This window comes from Chiloscyllium plagiosum, unplaced genomic scaffold (assembly GCF_037043375.1).
Source record: "Chiloscyllium plagiosum isolate Xiang-an unplaced genomic scaffold, Cpla_swu_hap1 HiC_scaffold_19, whole genome shotgun sequence".
Lineage (NCBI taxonomy): Eukaryota > Metazoa > Chordata > Chondrichthyes > Orectolobiformes > Hemiscylliidae > Chiloscyllium > Chiloscyllium plagiosum.
In genome coordinates this window covers 55,169,571-55,188,002 of record NW_028270157.1, presented here as the reverse complement: position 1 = coordinate 55,188,002, position 18,432 = coordinate 55,169,571, and the positions used below count along the sequence as shown (strand labels likewise).

The window sequence follows — 18,432 nt, the reverse complement described above, 5'->3', positions numbered from 1 at the left end:
AAAGACCATTCGTTTGATTACTGTGGTTTACTGGCATGGGAAGTCTAGCCTCAAAACCAATTAGTCTGCGTATTTATTAATTATTTGCTGGATTGGATTTTGTGAACCTGAAGATTTCACTAAGTTTATTCTGAGCGTTTTTTCCCTAAATGATGAAGCCTAAATTACAGCACCAAGATTCTTCAGCAACGATCACTTCTAAATATGTTCAAATTGATAAAGGTGTGGCTTTAAATTTTGCATGTAGTTCTGAGGTTGCATGGCATGTAGCAAAACTTTAAGTATTTATGGCAGGGGGAATGCAAGATTGTCCATTTAAGTTGACTTCTGAGACTTGAAACTTCAGCACAGATGCACAATCTTCTTAAGATTGATACTTATCCAAAACCAATACATACACTTTACTCTGTTAAACTGCAGTTATACAATGCTATTGATTCTGGTGGGTAGAGGATCAATATTTACTGCATGTATAGAACAGCACTCTCACAGCCAGGTCAAGGAATACACGTTTACCTGCATGAGCATGAGCAAAACTCTATATTCAACTTGTTGAGCATGAATCCAAGGCTGAAGTCTTGTAGAGATGCATAAAACTAGATGGGGGTTATTGCCACCTGCTGGCATTTGTAATTTAAAGTTGAAGTTCTTCAGTTTCCAGGAAGCAGCAGGATACCGTACAGCTAGAAAGGGTGGAACAACAATAAGGACTAGTTGTCCAGAGCAACTAATATTTGTTCTTGATTTGAAGAAGCCTATGACATCATCACTGAAGTGTTATAAGTGGAAATGCCCACTTGTCTCAACATGACATAGAAACATAGAAGATAACAGCACAAGGAGGCCATTTGGCCCTTCAAGCCTGCTCCAATCATGGCTGATCATCCAACTCAATTACCTAATCCTGCCTTCTCCCCACAACCTTTGGTCCCATTTGCCCAAGTGCTATATCTAGCTGCTCCTTGAATACATTCAATGTTTTGTCGTCAAACAGTTCCTGTGGTAATGAATTCAACAGGCTCACTACTCTTTGGGTGAAGAAATGTCTCCTCATCTCCGTACTAAATGATCCACTCCGAATCCTCAAACTGTGACCCCTGGTTTTGGATGCACTCACTACCAGGAACATCCTCCCTGAATCTATCCTGTCTAGACCTGTTAGAATTTCATAAGTGTCTATTAAAACCCACCTTCACTCATCTGAACTCCAGTGAAAACAATCCTAACTGAGTCAATCTCTCCTCATACGTCAGTCCTGCCATCACCGGAATCAGCTTGGTAAACCTTTGCTGCATTCCCTTCGGAGCAAGTGCATCTTTCCTCAGAAAAGGAGACCAAAACTGCACACAATATTCTAGGTGTGGCCTTACCATGCATAACTGCAACAACACATCCCAGCTCATGTACCTAAAACCTCTCACAATGAAGGCCAACATACCATTTGCTTTCTTTACCACCTGCAGCACCTTCAGCGACTAGTGCACAAGGACACACAGGTCCTGCTGCACATTTCCCTCTTCCAATTTACAGCTATTCAAGTAGTAATCTGACTTCTTGTTTTTGCTTCCAAAGTGAATAACCTCTCATTTATCCAAATTATACTGCATGTGCCATTAATTTGCCCACTCAACCAACCCATGCTGAAGAATCTCTGCATTCTCGTCACAGTTCACCCTCCATCCCAACTTGGTACCATCTGCATTCTTTGAGAAGTTATATTTTGTTCCCTCATCCAAATCATTAATATATATTATGAATAGCTGGGGTCCAAGTGCCAATCCTTGTGGCACCCCACTAGTTACTGCCTGCCAATTTGAAAATGACTCATTAATTCCTACGTTTTGTTTCCTCTCTGCCAACCAGTTTTCTATCCATCTCAATATACTTTCACCAATCCTGTGCATTCCAATCTTGCACAATAATCTCTTATGCGGGACTTTGTCAAATGCTTTCTGAAAGTCCAAATATAGCGCATCGACTGGCTCCCCTTTGTCAAGTCTACTAGTTACATCTTCATAGAATTCCAACAGATTTGTCAAGCATGATTCCCCCTTTATAAATCAGACTCTGTCTGATCCTGTCACTGCTTTCTAAATACTCCACTATAAAGTCCTATGACAATGGATTCAAAAACTTTCCCCACTACCGATGTTAGACTTACTGGTCAATAATTCCCTGGTTTCTCCCTACCTCCCTTTTTGAATATTGGAGTAACATGACAATGCTCCTAAAGATATATATTGACTATAAAGCACTTTCGGGCATCATGAGGATGTGAAAATTGCAACACAGATCAATTCTCCATGCAGTGTCAAGCAGAAGTTTTTAACAGGAAAATAAAGGTAAAAACAGTTTGAAATTGATCAACTCTACTGGACAAGTCAATGGACAAGATCTTCCAGTCTCTGGATAGTTGAAAACCAAATGTATGACCCAAGATATATTTTGGTATTCATCTATACTCTTGATGCACTTATTCCATGGGAATTACTCAGGGAGCTTGAACTTCTAGTGTGTAAATCCTCTGCATCCTGGATCCTTCAAATGTGTTGTTACTTCTGAGTTAATGTTGGAGAGGAGACTTTGGATATTTCTGACTTGCTTATTAAATTTCAGTTAGTCATAGAGTCATAGAGATGTGCAGCATGGAAACAGACCCTTTGGTCTAACTCGTCCATGCCTATGAGATATCCCGACCCATTCTAGTTCCACCTGCCAGCACCCAACCCATATCCCTCTAAACCATTCCTATTTATATACCCATCCAGATGTCTTTTAAATGTTGTGATCATACCAGCCTCCACCACTTCCTCTGGCAGCTCATTCCACACACACACCACCTTCTGCGTGAAAAAGTTGCACCTAAAGTCTCTTTTATATCTTTCCCCTCTCACTCTAAACCTATGCCCTCTAGTTCTGGACTCCCCCCACCCCAGGGAAAAGACTTTGTCTATTTATCCTATCCATACCCCTCATGATTTTATAGGTCTCTATAAGATCACCCCTCAGCCTCTGACACTCCAGGGAAAACAGCCCCAGTCTATTCAACCTCTCCCTATAGCTCAAATCCTCCAACCATGGCAACATCCTTGTAAATCTTTTCTGAACCCAGTCAATGATCAGGGACAACAGGGTGTGATTGCAAATGAGACAGATAGGAGGATCCTGCGTTCAGGAGTTGAGGAGCCTTAGCTTTTGACCTTATCCAACAGGTATGAGATACTTGCTCCCTGCATGGAAGAGGAAAAGGACTGTGGACAGGATGAGCCAGCTGACCACGACACCATGGTGCAGAAGGCCATTCAAAAAGAGGGAGAAAAAAGACAAGTGGTTGTTATAGGGGATTCTATAATTAGGGGGACAGATAGTATCCTATGCAAGCCAGATTGGGAGTCCCGTATGGTGTGTCGCCTGCTATCTCTGACCAGCCTGAAGGAATAGTGGAGCCGGGGGGAGGGGGGAGAATCCAGTTATTGTAGTCCACACTGGAACTAACAACATAGGCAAGGGTGGGATGGAGAATCTGTTTGGGGACTATCAAGCACGAGGAACGAAATTAAGGAACAGGTCCTCAAGGGTCATAATCTCTGGAATACTGCCCGAGCCCCATGCAAATTGTCTTCGGGACAAAAAAATTAGGGCAGTAAACACGTGGCTAAGGGAATGGTGTGGAAAAGAGGAGTTCCATTTCATGGGGTATTGGCATCAGTTTTGGAAGTGGGGGGATCTGTACCGATGGGATGGTCTCCACCTGAACCGATCTGGAACCTGTATTCTAACGAAAAGGATAAATAAGGTGCTCATTAGGACTTTAAACTTGTGAGTCGGGGAGAAGGAAAAGGGAAATCAACAGGAAACATGATGATAAATGAAAAGGTAAGCGCATGTTAGCATGTGTGCAGGAGGGTTTAAGTTCAAGGCAGACTATGAGAGAAGCAAAAATGAAGGATAACTCACGAGATATTAGAGATGTTGTGAATCATGGGGGTACGAAAGCTAGCATAAAGGCACTTTACCTGAATACTTGTAGCATTTGTAACAAGGTTGATGAGTTAACAGTACAAATCATCATGAACAAGTATGATTTGATAGCCATCATGAGACATGGTTGCAGAATGGTCATGACTGGGAATTAAATATCCAGAGGCACCAGACTATTCAGAAGGACAGCCAGGAATGCAAGGGAAGTGGTATAGCTCTGATATTCAGGGACGACATTGGGGCAGTGCTGAGAGATGATATACATTCTATAGAGCATGAGGATGAATCCATTTGGGTAAAAATTAGAAATTCCAAAAAGAAAAAATCACTGATAGGCATAGTCTATAGGCCACCAAATAATAACATCACACTGGGGCCGGCACTAAGCAAGGAAATAATTAATGCATGCAAAAATGGTACAGCTATTATCATGGGGGTTTTTAATCTGCATGTAGATTTGAACCAGCTCAGTCAGGGTAGCCTTGAGGAGGTGTTTGTTGAGTGTATCCGTAATAGTTTTCCTGAACACTATGTAAAGGAACCGACAGGAATAATTAATGACCTCATAGTCAGGGATCCTCTTAGAAGGAGTGATCACAGTATGGTTGAATTTAGATTACAGATGGAGAGTGTGAAGATAAAATCCAATAGCAGGGTCCTGTGCTTGAATAAGGGGGTCTATGATAGAATGAGGGAGAGCCTGGCTAAAGTAGACTGGAAACAGAGACTTTATGGTGGGATAGTTGACGAGCAATGGAGGACCTACAAAGAAATGTTTCAAAGTGCTCAGCGAAAGTATATTCCAGTGAGAAGAAAGGACTATAAGAGGAGGGGTAATCTGCCCTGGGTGTCTAAGGAAATGAGGCAAGCTATCAAAATGAAAGAGAAGCCAAACAAAATGGCCAAAAACAGCAGGAATCTAGAAGATTGGGAAAACTTTAAAGGTCAATAGAAAGCCACAAAAAGAGCTATAAAGAAAAGTAAGATCGAGTGTAAAAAAAAACTAGCACCAAACACAAAGACAGATAGCAAAAGTTTCTATAAATATATAAAACGAAGAAGAGTGGCTAAAGTAAATGTTGGTCCCTTCCAGGGTGAGAAGGGGCAGTTAGTTATGGGAAATGATGAAATGGCTGAGGCATTGAACAGTACTTTGCATCGGTCTCCACAGTGGAGGACACTAATAACATGCCAGTAAGTGACAAAGAGACAAAGGTAGGTGAGGACCTGGAAGCAATCATTATTACGGAAGAGTTAGTGTTGGGTAAGCTAATGGAGCAAAGGATAGATAAGTCTCCTGGCCCTGATGGAATGCGTACCAGGATACTAAAAGAGACAGCAGGAGAAATAGCAGGTGGACTGGCGGTAATGTTACAAAATTTGCTGGACTCCGGGGCAGTCCCAGCAGATTGGAAAATTATAAATGTGATGCCACAGAAATTTGAGGGTGCATACATGAGGATCAGTGGTCGGCACAACATCGTGGGCTGAAGGGCCTGTTCTGTGCTGTACTGTTCTATGTTCTATGTTCTATGTTCTAAAGGGAAGTAATTAGGTAGGCAAATGGATTTTTTCCCTTCATTGCTTAAGGGGTTGAGTTTAAAAGCAAAGAGGTTATGTTACAGCTGTACAAAGTTCTGGTGAGGCCACACCTGGAATACTACATGCAGATTTGATCTCCTTACTTAAGAAAGGATGTACTGGCACTGGAAGGGATGCAGAGGAGATTCACAAGGTTGATTCAGGAGTTGAGGGGGCTGGTTTATGAGGAGAGGCTGAGTAGATTGGGATTATATTCATTGGAATTCAGAAGAATGATGGGGGATCTTATAGAAACATATAAAATTATGAAGGGAATTGATAAAATAGAAATAGATAGGATGTTTCCACTGGTAGGTGAGACTAGGACAAGAGGGTATGGCCTCAAGATTAGAGGAAGCAGGTTTAGAACTGAACTGAGAAGGAACTTCTTCATCCAGAGGGTTGTTAATCTGTGGAATTCCTTGCCCAGGGAAGTAGTTGTCACGACTTCAGTAACTGCTTTTAAAGCTAAGGTAGATTCTTTTTTGAAAAATAAAGGAATTAAGGGATATGGTGAAAATGCAGGCAAGTGGAGCTGAGTCCACAAAAGGATTAACCATGATCTTATTGAGGCTCGAAGGGCTGCACGGCCTACTCCTGCTCCTAGTTCTTATGTTTTTTTCCCAAGAAATGTTAGAAGAAAGATTTCTGGCCTACTTCCTCGATAATTATGCAACTAAACCTCACAATTACCCACACAACCCCTCAAACAAACATCTTGATCCCAGTACTGCCTTGAATTATTTTATTTCAGTGAGGTCTGTGTGCAGCAGCGACATCCAAACATGAAGTCAATGAATTGTCGCACTGTGCCAAGCGACATACATGAAATCGCAGAGGAAGCATTTGTACAGATTAGAGGGAGAACTGCCTGAACACCTCAATCCCCATCCTGATCCTCACCCATCCATCCTACCTGACATGACTAGTTCGCACCACCTCACCCCCCAACTTTCAAGCTCCTCTTACACCTTCTCTCTCCACACTGACCAATGTAACTCCTCATGACCTAACATTCAACAACCCACTGCATGCACCCACCCAATTGTACCCTACCCATCCCCATCTTACCAACCTTTCACCCAACGCACCAGCCACCTTACTCACTTACTCATTGACTTCACTTCTATTTCACATTTACTTCACACCCCACCAACTTACAATCTTTCACAATCACCCATTTGCTCAGACAATCATTTACAAGTGCACTGGAATTTTGCTGAAATGTCTTAAAGTTTTTCAGTCCGTTGGTGAATTTGGCAGTTAATACCATAAAATGGAAGGGTGGCTTGTCTTTTCCGCTATGATCTAGTATTATGAGGAAGTATTTTTATTTACAATGCAACAACATTTCTGAAAAGCTCGGGATCAGAAGACGTGGCAAGAAACGAGAAGTTCACTTGCAGTGGAGAAAATAGGAGCGGAGCATCTATCTGAAGATGCTTGTTGCTCCTTGGACAATTTAGACCTGTCTCGCCTAAATTAGCTTTATACTCAGTTGCAGCTCTAACTTTCACATTGCAATTTTTAAAGGAAATAGCTTTTACTTCCACGTAGTGGAGTTTGGGACCACAACAGAGGTTTGAGTACAAAGATCGATCTATTGAATAGGTAACTGTAAGTGCCAAGGGCTAAAGAGATATCCAATTTTTTCACATCAGATGGGTTGCACCAATGTTAAGTGATGCCATTAGAGTTGAAATAAAGCTTATGGATTAAGTTGTAGCTAAGATTCATAACTGTGGAATTTATTTAATTGATATCGAAATAAATAGTAACACGTGGAAATGAGTGTGTGAGACAAGTAGAAGACCTGCTGAGAATTTCATTTGTTACACTTTTCTGTGTTAATGTAAAAATGCTTATGATAAAACCACACGTGTTCATCTCTCACAAATTATGACATCTGAAGCATATGTCAATTCCTGAATATCTGACAGTTTTACTGAGAATTTATAGCAGTTACATTTCCAATACTAATCTTACAATTAAACTGTTGTTTTGTGTACTAGGTTCTGCTGATGGACAACTGAGCTACATGCCTGGAAGTTGAATACATTTTAAGTGAGAGAGAGTTATCAGGAAAGCTAGCTTGTTGCCAACAATAAGAAGATTAAAAATTCAGTAATAAAAAGTCCATGGAATGTCTTGCAAGAGCTACTCGAATGACCCAATTATATGCATTCACAATTTCAGCAGGGATATCCCCTGCCAGGATTGCTAAGGGAGTATATGACACATTACCACCTTACAATGACACAGTCCATCTAGGATCTTCCAGTGCATCATTTGACTGGTGATATCTCCCTGCCATGGAACCATAGAATCATACAACATAGCAGGAGGTCATTCGGTCCATCTTGCCTGTGCCAACTCTTTGAAACAGTTTTCTAATTAGTCCCCATCCCTTGCAAGCATTTCTTTATCAAATGTATGTCCAATTTACTTCTGAATATTAGCATTGAATGTCTTCCACCACTCCTGTCAGAAAGTGCATTTCAGACCACACAAGGTGATATACTGACTGGGGATGCACTATATACCTTATATCAGACTGTGTGCTGTCAATGTCAAGACAAAGACAGCTACTGGCTGCCTGTGTATGTGTAGTTAGCAGCAATGACATTACAGCACTGCAACAGAGCCTTCTGTTTGGCTTTCCGAAGTATCCTTGCCTCGCTGTTGTGGTAGCCAAACTCTGCCCACTCCGTCTCTTGCCCGCTGTGGGTGTACCAGTCACTCCCCTGGCAATGCAGGCAGCATCCCTCAGAGTCAACTCATATTACCACCATCCACCACCACGGAAAGGAACTGCGGCCTGCAGACCCTTTTCCAACTACTAAATTAAACTTCACAGTTAAAACACACAACACGACGAAAGGATGAAAAGTTACATTCCTACTAAACAAAGACAAAGTAAATCAGATATAATTCAGCAGACTATGCGCCAGTTCTTCAGCTACGCACAAGTAGAGAAAGTTGAGGTAGTAATGATGTACTGAAATATTCGGTAATTATGCTTTGTAAAAGTAATTGGCATGAGCAGAGAAAGAGAATTCCACTCACTATTGATTTTTATTGCCTACTCCAAACACTAATATGCTGGGTGTGATAACATGATTGAGCATGTTGCTACACAGGTTAGTTACTTGCTATGTAATCCCATTAAATCTCTTTGAGGTCAAATGAATTCAATAACAGCATTTCAGAAGTAATCATTTATCTCTTCTAAATATGATTTTAATCGTAGACAATTTGAAGCCTTGCTAGCCATCAATACTTAATCTTCGCAAGTGCCGTAAGAGTTTGGAAAAACATTTGAGATATACAATGCAAAGATTATAATCACGGAATAAATAAAGGGTAATTGATAATGTGCGAAGTGTAAACTGTCAATCTGTTTTATGTCAATGTGGTTTGAGAATAAAATATTCAGAGAAGAGCAACAAGATGAATTTTCATGTAAGGAAGATGAGCAGAAGAATGAAAGCAAAATTCTGTAAATTCTGGAAATCTGAATCAAACACAAAAAATGCTGGAAAACAGCTTAATAGGTCTGGCAGCCATGGACAGAGAAGAGTCATACTTGACTTGGAATGTTAACTCTGAAACTCTCCACAGATACTCCCAGATGCTTATAAGAATGACTAAAAAAAATTTAATATAGACAGTAAGTAGACAAATGGGTTAAGGGGAATATTTACTCAGAAATAAATGCAAACAAATAAATGTCTTCAAAAAGGTAATTTCTGAATATATTTGTTTAAAGTTAAGGCAGAATCATAAGACTAAAGATTATTAGCATTGAATAGTGAACAATAAATATTTATCAGATACAGTAGAGTTGCTTCATAATGATACATGCCTGAATACTTCAGGAAGGCACTCAACAGGTAAGACAGGAATTCCAGCTTCCACTGACTAAGGATGGTTAGAGTTGGAAAATTACTCAGGAATGTGCAGTGTTGCATTTACAGATATTTGTCATTTCTTATTTCCTCCTTCCCAATTGAACATAAAATTGACCAGTGTATTGAAATGTAATACAAATTGCAGAAATGTGTTGTCTGCATTTTATGACTCTGATTTTAAATCTTTTGTATGGTTGCTAATTCAGTAGCTTGAAATCTGATAGGAGACATACAGCTCTGTGTATTAATGTGCTGTCATGAAAGTGACAAAAATTCCATCATCTGATTTTAATACCTGAGACTTTTATGGACTGAAATGGTTTTAACAAGGAGAAAAAACATAGAATTGAAATAGCCAGATTAATCGGCTGTCCATGAAGGTTAGCCTAGCTTCATGAAATCAATGTGAAATAATAAAAATAAATCTGAACTGAAATTAGCATTTTATCAAAGTTAATCCATTCAGTCATGTATGAAGAAACCTTTATCTCCTAATTTGATTCACACCTGTATGATAAGCTTCATATATTGGAGATGAAAAATATCACCTGCAATTATCAAGATTGGAAAGTATTAACTCAGACATTGAAATAAAGAGCACAGCTTGTGTTTGGGAAGCTACTTTGGGTGAAGTCAGAGGGGATGGATTTGCAACTCAACTTCTGAAGAAGGAAAAGTACCCAGTGACAAAATTGATTAAAGAGACACACAAGGACATTGAGAACTCCTAGGTCAACTGAAATATTCACTACTGCTAAATATACAAGACTTCAATTGAACAACCATGGTCTCAGGTCAAAACATTTATGACTTAACATTCTAAAGGCTGAATTTTCCCAAAATTGTCTGGGTGTTAATTTTGTAAGAATTTCATGGAGGGTTTCTCTATGTAAGCTCGAGCAAGTTTTATTATGACAAGCTTCCCAAACTCACCTCATTACAATGCATAACACTTCCACAGTTGCCCATTTGTCATATTTTCCCACCCACCATAAGTGGAAGCATTGGCCACAGATGGGACTTCCCTAGAGTCCTGGCACCAACGCCATCTTTAAAACCCAGTGTTGCACTTGATTAAATACAGTCAATCCTGAATGGCTTGTTTTATTTGTCCTGGGCTTAGTGAACAGTGAGTAATTAATACCCGCTTTCTAGAAGGTCCTGATGTGGTCACTGCCCATGGAACCTGACCTGACATGTTGGTAACTGATGGAGGTCTGAAGGAGTGTGGGGCAAGTCCTTGCCAATAGCCCTGTGTGGTAAAGAATTCCATAGATTCACAACCCTCTGGGGGAAGAAATTCCTCCTCTTCTCTGTCTTAATTATGTGACCTCTTATTCTGAGATTATGCCCACTGCTCCAAGACACAACCAAGGGGAACGATCCTTTCCGCATTTAGCCTGTCAAGTCCCCAGAGAATCTTATATATGTCAATAAGTTCTTCTGTCATTCTTCTATGTTCTGATGAATACAGACCCAATATATTCAATCTCTCCTCACAAGACGCTCCCTCATTCCTGCTATCAATGTAGAAAACCTTCTCTGCACTACATCCAATGCAAATGTATTTTTCCTTAGATAAACAGACCAAAACTGTTCACAGTCTTGATTAGTGCCTTGTGTAATTTTAACAACACCTCCTTACTTTTGTACTCCATTCCCTTTAAACAAAAAAACAACGTTTTATTGCTTCCCCTATTATTCATTGAACTTGGATACTAGCTTTTGTGAATCATGGTTGAGGACTACCAAATTCCTCTATTCTTTAGAGTTCTGCAGTCTTTCTCCATTTAAGTAATATGCAGCTCCTCTATTATTCATGACATAATACATAACCTCACATTTTCCCACATTATATTCTATCTGCCAATTTTTTTACCCTCTCATTTATCTTATCTATATCCGCCTCCAGACTCTTCATGTCATCCTTACCACTTGCCTTTTTCATTTATTTTTGTACAATTCATAAGCTTGGTTATAATATATTCACTTGCCTCATCTAAGTCATTCATATATATTGATGGTAACTGTGGCCCCAGCACTGATTCCTGTGGCACTCCATTAGTTACAAGTGTCATGATGCTGCTCCATTAACAAGATTAGGTTTTTTTTTCCAGGAGGTTCTAAAGTCACAGGCTCCGAAATATCCATAGTCGATCTACTTGAGGAAGCTTTTGTGTTTTAAAAACAAACATTTGTACAATGAAAGGGGACTGGCCAATTCTCCCAGCTTAGCTTTTCTCTGGTTTGGTTTTAGCAGTCAGGCTGTTCAGGTTAAGCTCGTCAAAGGGACAGTTACATGGAAGAAGATGTTCCATGCTGAATCCCTTTGCCATCTGTCTCTCCCGCAAGACCCTGTGTTTGATTTAACATTTTTTGTCAAGGGGTGTTTATGGGGATTGTTGCAGGAATTTGGAACAGCATCAGCAAGTTGGAATAATCTGTCAGGTTTTCGGATAGGCTAAGTTATTCTATATTCTGTTCTCTTTGTGTCTCATTCTGTAATCTTGCAAATAAATTCTGTTTTTTTTTAAACTATGTAGTTAGACCAGCCACATCACTGCTGGAATGTCCACTTTACACCTGTTTAAAACAACCAGCAAAGTTAGGGTTCGGGCTACTTTCTTGAAATGTTCTGTGGAGACCTGGCCTGTTCCATAACACAGGTTGCTATCCTGAAAATGTCTGCCACCCCTTATCGCAACTTCTGTCTTCTAAATTTTAGCCAACCCTACTATCCGTGCTATCTCCAACATTGTGGGGTCCAACTTATTAAGTAACCTATTATATGGCACCTTATCAACTATCTTTTGAAAATTCAGACATATTCCATCTACTGCATGTCATTTATCTATCTTGTTAGCTCATACACTGTGCTATTTTCCCAAACATCCAATCTCAGGTGTGAAAATGGGTCATCTCATGAATCAAGATTGAGGGACTCTAGGAAAGGAAATGATTTCCATCCACATTGTATTATTTCTCTGCCATAGTCACTGCACTGAAAATAGCATACAGACCACAGATAAATTAACCGTACAGCACCATCTATTTCTGTGTCAGTGTCTGGGAGGCAGTACATTTCAAATTAGAAGATTGTAGTTACAAGTCAACTTGAATAGGGTTGTATATTCATTTTGTGTTTGGATTACTGCTGTATTTTTGAAAGAAGATATTAAACCAAGGGCCTGACTACCCAGTCTGCTGAACGTAAAACATTCTGTGATCTTGAACAAATACCAGCGCTTCTTATAAGGCAATTGCCCATTAGGGAAGCCATTCAGTCCAGCTTAGTTTGTTCATCCAATAAGACCTTGAAATGCCCTCATTTCAACATGTGATTGTGTCTTAAATGGGTTGTGGTTTCCTGCACTGTACCCCAGATATCAATTACTTCCTTTATATAAAAAAAAATTCTGAATATCATTACTAAACATGGTGTTTACAAATTCCACAAGTGTCCTCATACGCATTAATTTAATATATTGTTCCAGATTTATGTTTTCATATCTTTATCTCAGTAAGCTGTTTCCTTTCCAGGATAAAAAGCCCATTTTTAGTCAGCATTTCCTACATCACAGACCTTTGGGCTTTAGGGATCAGTTTCGTGATTCAGTTCTGCATCAGCTTCGGCACTTTGTTGCTGCATCCCTTACACTAGAATGATCAGAATGGAGCACTGTAGTCAAAATCTAGATTAACCAGCATAGAATATAGTTCAGTTAGCACATCTGATTGTATTCCACTATCTTGGCTAATTGTTCAACATTTTATTACCTTTGTTGAATGCCACCATGCTTCAATGGGACATATTGAGCTTTGGGTTTAAGACCTTGACATCTCCTCTAACTCCTCCTTTAGCATTTCAGTCACATTCATCAATACATCCATCATTCATTTTACTTTCCTTTGTATACATTTGTCAATATTAAATTTCATCAGCGTTGTGATCTGCTCACTTTTATACTCATCCAACAACTGCATATGCATTACTTTATGAGCTGCGGTCTTCAATTTTGCTGTCCTTTCTGGCTCAGTGCCATTCGAACAAACATTTTCAAAAGTATTTCAGCATTTAAGTTCATTAATGTTCACTTGAAATAGTCAAAACACCAAGCTGTTTTTAACTCAACATTACTCAAAGAAAGAGAGTATTTGGGAACAGGTTTATGCCATTTGGCTCTGTTCCACCATTCATGATTTATCTGGTTATGCTCTCAATTCCAATTTCCTGTCTGCCTACCTCCAAAGCCATTGAATTCCTTTAAAATGTTGCTCTCTATAGGGAATTCCTGATCCATGCTGAGGATTGACCTAAATCCCTTTGTCTTCCTAATATTTCCATTCATTCATGGGATGTGGTCTTCACTGGCTGGGCCAACACTTATTGTCCTTCCCTAGTTGTTCTTGTGAAGGTGCTGATGAATTGTGTTCCTGAACCCTGTTCATCCATGTGCTGTAGGTAGGACCCCAATGCCGTTAGTGAGGTAGTTCCAGGATCTTGACTCAGTGACAATGAAGGAATGGTGATATCTTTATAAGTCATGATTGTGAGTGACTTGGGGGCAAGCTCAAAAGTAGTGCAGTTCCTATGTAACTACTGCCCTTGTCCTTCCTGATGGTAAAAATCAGAGGTTTGGAAGGTGCTGATTGATGTGCCTAGGTGAGTTTCTGGAATTTATCCTGTAGATGGTATTCAGTGATACTGTGTGTGAGTTGCAGGCAGTGACTGTTTGAAGATGTGATGCCTATCAATGGAGCTACTTGTCCTGGATGGCATCAAATGTCTTGTGTGTTATTGGAGTTGTACTCACTCAGGCAAGTAGAGAGTATTCCATCACACTCCTGACTTGTGTCTTGTAGATTGTTGACAGGCTTTGAGGAGTCAGGAGATAAGTTATGCACTGCAGGATTCCTAGCCTCTGACCGCTGAATGTAGCCACAATATTTATATGGCTAGTCCAGTTCTGTTTCTGGACAATGGCAATTCTAGTCAAGTTGTTAATAGTGCCGAATTCAGCAATGGCAATGCTGTTGGATATCAAGAGGCAATGGTCAGAATCTCTTGTTTAATTTGGTCAATGCCTGGGATTTGTGTAATGTGACTTAAATTTCCCACTCGTCAGCTCAAACCTGAATATTGTCCAGATCTTGTTGCACTTGAGCATGTACTGCTTCAGTATCTGAGGAGTTATGAATGGTGCTGAACATTGTGCAATTGTCAGTGAGCATCCCCCACTTCTGACTTTATCATGGAGAGAAGGTCATTGATGAAGAAATTGAGAATGGTTGAGCCTGGGACACTACCCTGAGGAGCTCCGACAGAAGTTCTCGGGCTGAGATGACTTACCTCCACAAAGCACATTCATCCTCCTTCATACTCAATAAATGGCCAACCAGTGCAGAGTTTTCAGAATATTGGACCAGAAGTAAGCTATTCAACCCTCATCGAGCCTGCTCTCCTATTCAATATAATCATGGTTGACCAAACACTTCTGTTCCTCTTACCCACACTCTCCCCACAACACGTTATGCCATTGATAATTTAAAAATTAGCAATTACCATTTTAAATAGACTCAAAGACTGAGCTTCTGCAGCTCTGTGCGTTAGAGCATTCAAAAGATTCACTACTGTCTGAGTATAATCACTTCTCCTCAGCTCAGTCCTAAATGGCATCTTCTTATACCCCTGACACTAGTCTTCCCGGCTAAGGGAGATATCTTATCAACATCGACCTGTCCAACTCTTAAAGTATTCTGTAATTTTATGAGATCAACTCTCATTCTTCAATACTCTATGGAATACTGCCCCGGTTTGCTCAATCTCTCTTCATTGGATGGTCCCAGGAACAAGTTTGACGAACCTCTGTTGCACTTCCTCAATGGTAATGATATCTTTCCTCAGATAAAGAGATAGTACATCAAGCTTGTACGACCCATCATACTCTGGATGCAGTCTAACCAAACTCTTATACAATTGAAGTGAGACTTCACCATTCTTACATGTAAATCCTCTTGCAATAAAGGCCACATTCATTAGGCTCACTGATAGCTTGGTACAACTGTATGTAAACCTTCAGTCACTTATTGACAAGGACACGAGGTTCCTTTGTTTAGGTTATTGCCAGTTGGTCTATCTTGTTTCGTTTCTTTTGTGAAAACATTTTAGTAGTTAGCTAGAGCTGAGTTATTACCGCTTGGCTACTTCAGAGGGCAGTTCCATGTCAGCCACATTGCTATGGGACTGGAGTCACGTGTAGACCAAACCAGATAAGGATGGCAGTTTATCTTCCTAAAGGTCATGAGTAAATCAGACGTGTTTTAATGGCAATGTTTTCATGATCATCATTAAACATTTGGTTCTGGGTTTTTCTCAATTCTAATTTCAACACCTCGTGGATTCAATTCAGGATCCCCAAACATTACCTGGGTCTCTAGGTTACCAATCCAGCAACAATGCCACCATATCATCACTTCCTCTCTCCAACAATACCATTGATCTCTCTCTCTCTGTCTCTCTCTCTCTCACTCTCGCTCTCTCTGCACCTCTGTGAGTCTGTAACACTATATTCTGCATTCTACCCTGCTACCCTGATGCACTTTGTGCCATATGACCTGCATGTATAACACAAAAACCACACTTTTCACTTTATTTCAGTACATGTGGCAACACTAAATCAATTAATTAATAGCAAGACCTTGAGAGACAGCGGATTAGTGAGAGCAGCCGGGTCAGTTATGGCTAGGACTCCAGTGGAACTGCTACACTCCTCTTCCAATAATGTCATGGTTCTTTTATGCCTAATGAATATTTTATCACAGAAAAACACAATATTCTCACTTGTGTTAACCTAGATTAGATGCCTGGTTCAGCTTGACCCCATGAAATGTAGATGCAGAAGTCAGAATGATGGTGGTGTAGACGCTTCAGCATCCCCAGACATACAACAAAGCCAAATATAATAATTATTGAAAGCTGACAATATGACCTTAGCCAACCAAAATAAATTCTGTACCATTAACTTCTGATAAAAACAAACTTATCGAAGGTTTTATTTGTACATGCAGTATTCATATTTTATGCAAAGATCATGGGATCAAATCAATCCTGTCCCACATCATCAATCTAAAATGGCAGCAATATGTGGTACAGACATCTTCCAGGCTTATTGCTTAGTTCACAGCTATAAATCACAGACTCAAGGTGCATGAAATATTTAATGGAATTTTTCTTGTGTTTGGAAATAATTGACAGAGCTGGGAATTTGAAGAGGGAAGTGAGGGGAGATAAGGGAATGGGGTAGGTACCAGAAGGATGAAGGGCTTTTGCCCGAAACGTCGATTTTGCTGCTCCTTGGATGCTACCTGAACTGCTGTGCTCTTCCAGCACCACTAATCCAGAATTTAGGTACCAGAAAGGAGGCTGCCAGCCTTTTTATATTCTTCAAAAGGAAGGAAGAGTGAGAGACCTACCTTAGAACTAGTCAACAGTAAGACATTGCCACATTTTATTATAAATTTAAAAGACAGCTTTTACAGACAGTCCAATGTCAAACTCGTATCAAAAGTTTTCTGGTATAGTGTGCTTTGCTGGGACTACATGAATTTTGGAAGCATTGAAATCTCATGAACCTGGCACACAATTTAATACTTGCCTAAAATTTGCTAGTTCCTAATGAATTTTATTCTCATTTTTTTTATTCCCAAAACATTCATCTTTCAAATCCTTCACTTTTCAATAGCATTAATGAGATTTCACTGGATCTTTACGCAGAATCTCAAAATGAGATGTGCACTGGTAAGAAACTTGGGAAAATAAGGAGAGATCAGCACTAATGAAATTCTCACCGTCGAGAATGAAACATTCCCATTCTCTAACCAAGTATTGAATGGTGGGATGAGAATCTCCTGTAGTGAGTGGCGAGAAATCGATTTGGATCTACTAGCATGCATCAGCATTTCATTATTCCTAATCTCACCTCATTTATTTACATCTTTGCAATCTTCCACAATTCAATCATAACAATTCCTGATGTGAAAACTCAGAGCAGTTACCTGCTGACTGCAGCTCGACATTTGCTCATCCAGCCCTCTGCTTTTGACAGCAACCACTAAAATTTCAGGGCACGCTCCGTGGGTAGCAACTACCCACACACCCCTGTCCATGGATGCGAGCCTCATGGCATATCACTGATCCACATATAATATAGTTTGGCATTTCAAGGTGGTACTTTGGAGCACATCAGCATTTTTCATTGGAATGTTGGTGGCAGTACACTTTGCACACAGTGACAGGCACTGGTTCATGGGTTGGACCAGGGTGCATCTCAGAATATAACATTGACACCTAGCTTCCTGCGAGGTCCCTGCATTGACTTCCACCTGAGGCAAGAGGGAAGGTATGACAAGCAGAGTGAAGGCTGCCCGACAGCTGACATGCATCAACAATGAGGTGATTTTCAAAGAATTGTGAGAGAAATCCTGCTGGATCTCATGGAGATAACCTTCTATAAAACTCATCAAAATTGACACTTAGCAGTTTCTGGTGCGTTTAGCAATTTAATTTTTTCATCTAAATTCATTTGTTGAATCAATACCATTGATTATTAGTCAAGCTTAGTTGAAGGACGGTAATTACAACTTGAATGAGCTAAATCTCAGCTTTCTTTGATATAAAGTACTTCATATTAGAGTTAGTCTTCAACGTAATTTATATGGCATGAACTCAAAGAGCAAGGATTCTTAACTCCTTTATAAATGCAGACAGTGATTTATGAGAATCTTTTCTCCACAATGAAAAGGCTTTCCCTCCAGTCATCCTACCAAACCAACAAGGGATGGAAGTTGCCAGTTAGAAGTCTCAATGGAATAACAATTTTAAAGACTTCATGTGGTGAAAAAAAACAAATAATTTTTTTAAATTTGTAAAAATTATGTTGCATTAATGTAAAAGTCTACT

At 39.9% G+C, this 18,432-nt stretch overlaps 1 long non-coding RNA gene across 1 annotated transcript in view; it reads left to right on the top strand.

Annotated features, from left to right (window-relative positions):
- Positions 1–8,979, top strand: part of LOC122559544 (uncharacterized) — a 58,958-nt gene extending 49,979 nt beyond the window's left edge. The window contains exon 3 of the long non-coding RNA XR_006314454.2: positions 7,575–8,979. This is a non-coding gene — a long non-coding RNA (uncharacterized LOC122559544). The remainder of the gene's footprint in view (positions 1–7,574) is intronic.
- The last annotated feature ends 9,453 nt before the right edge of the window (positions 8,980–18,432 follow it).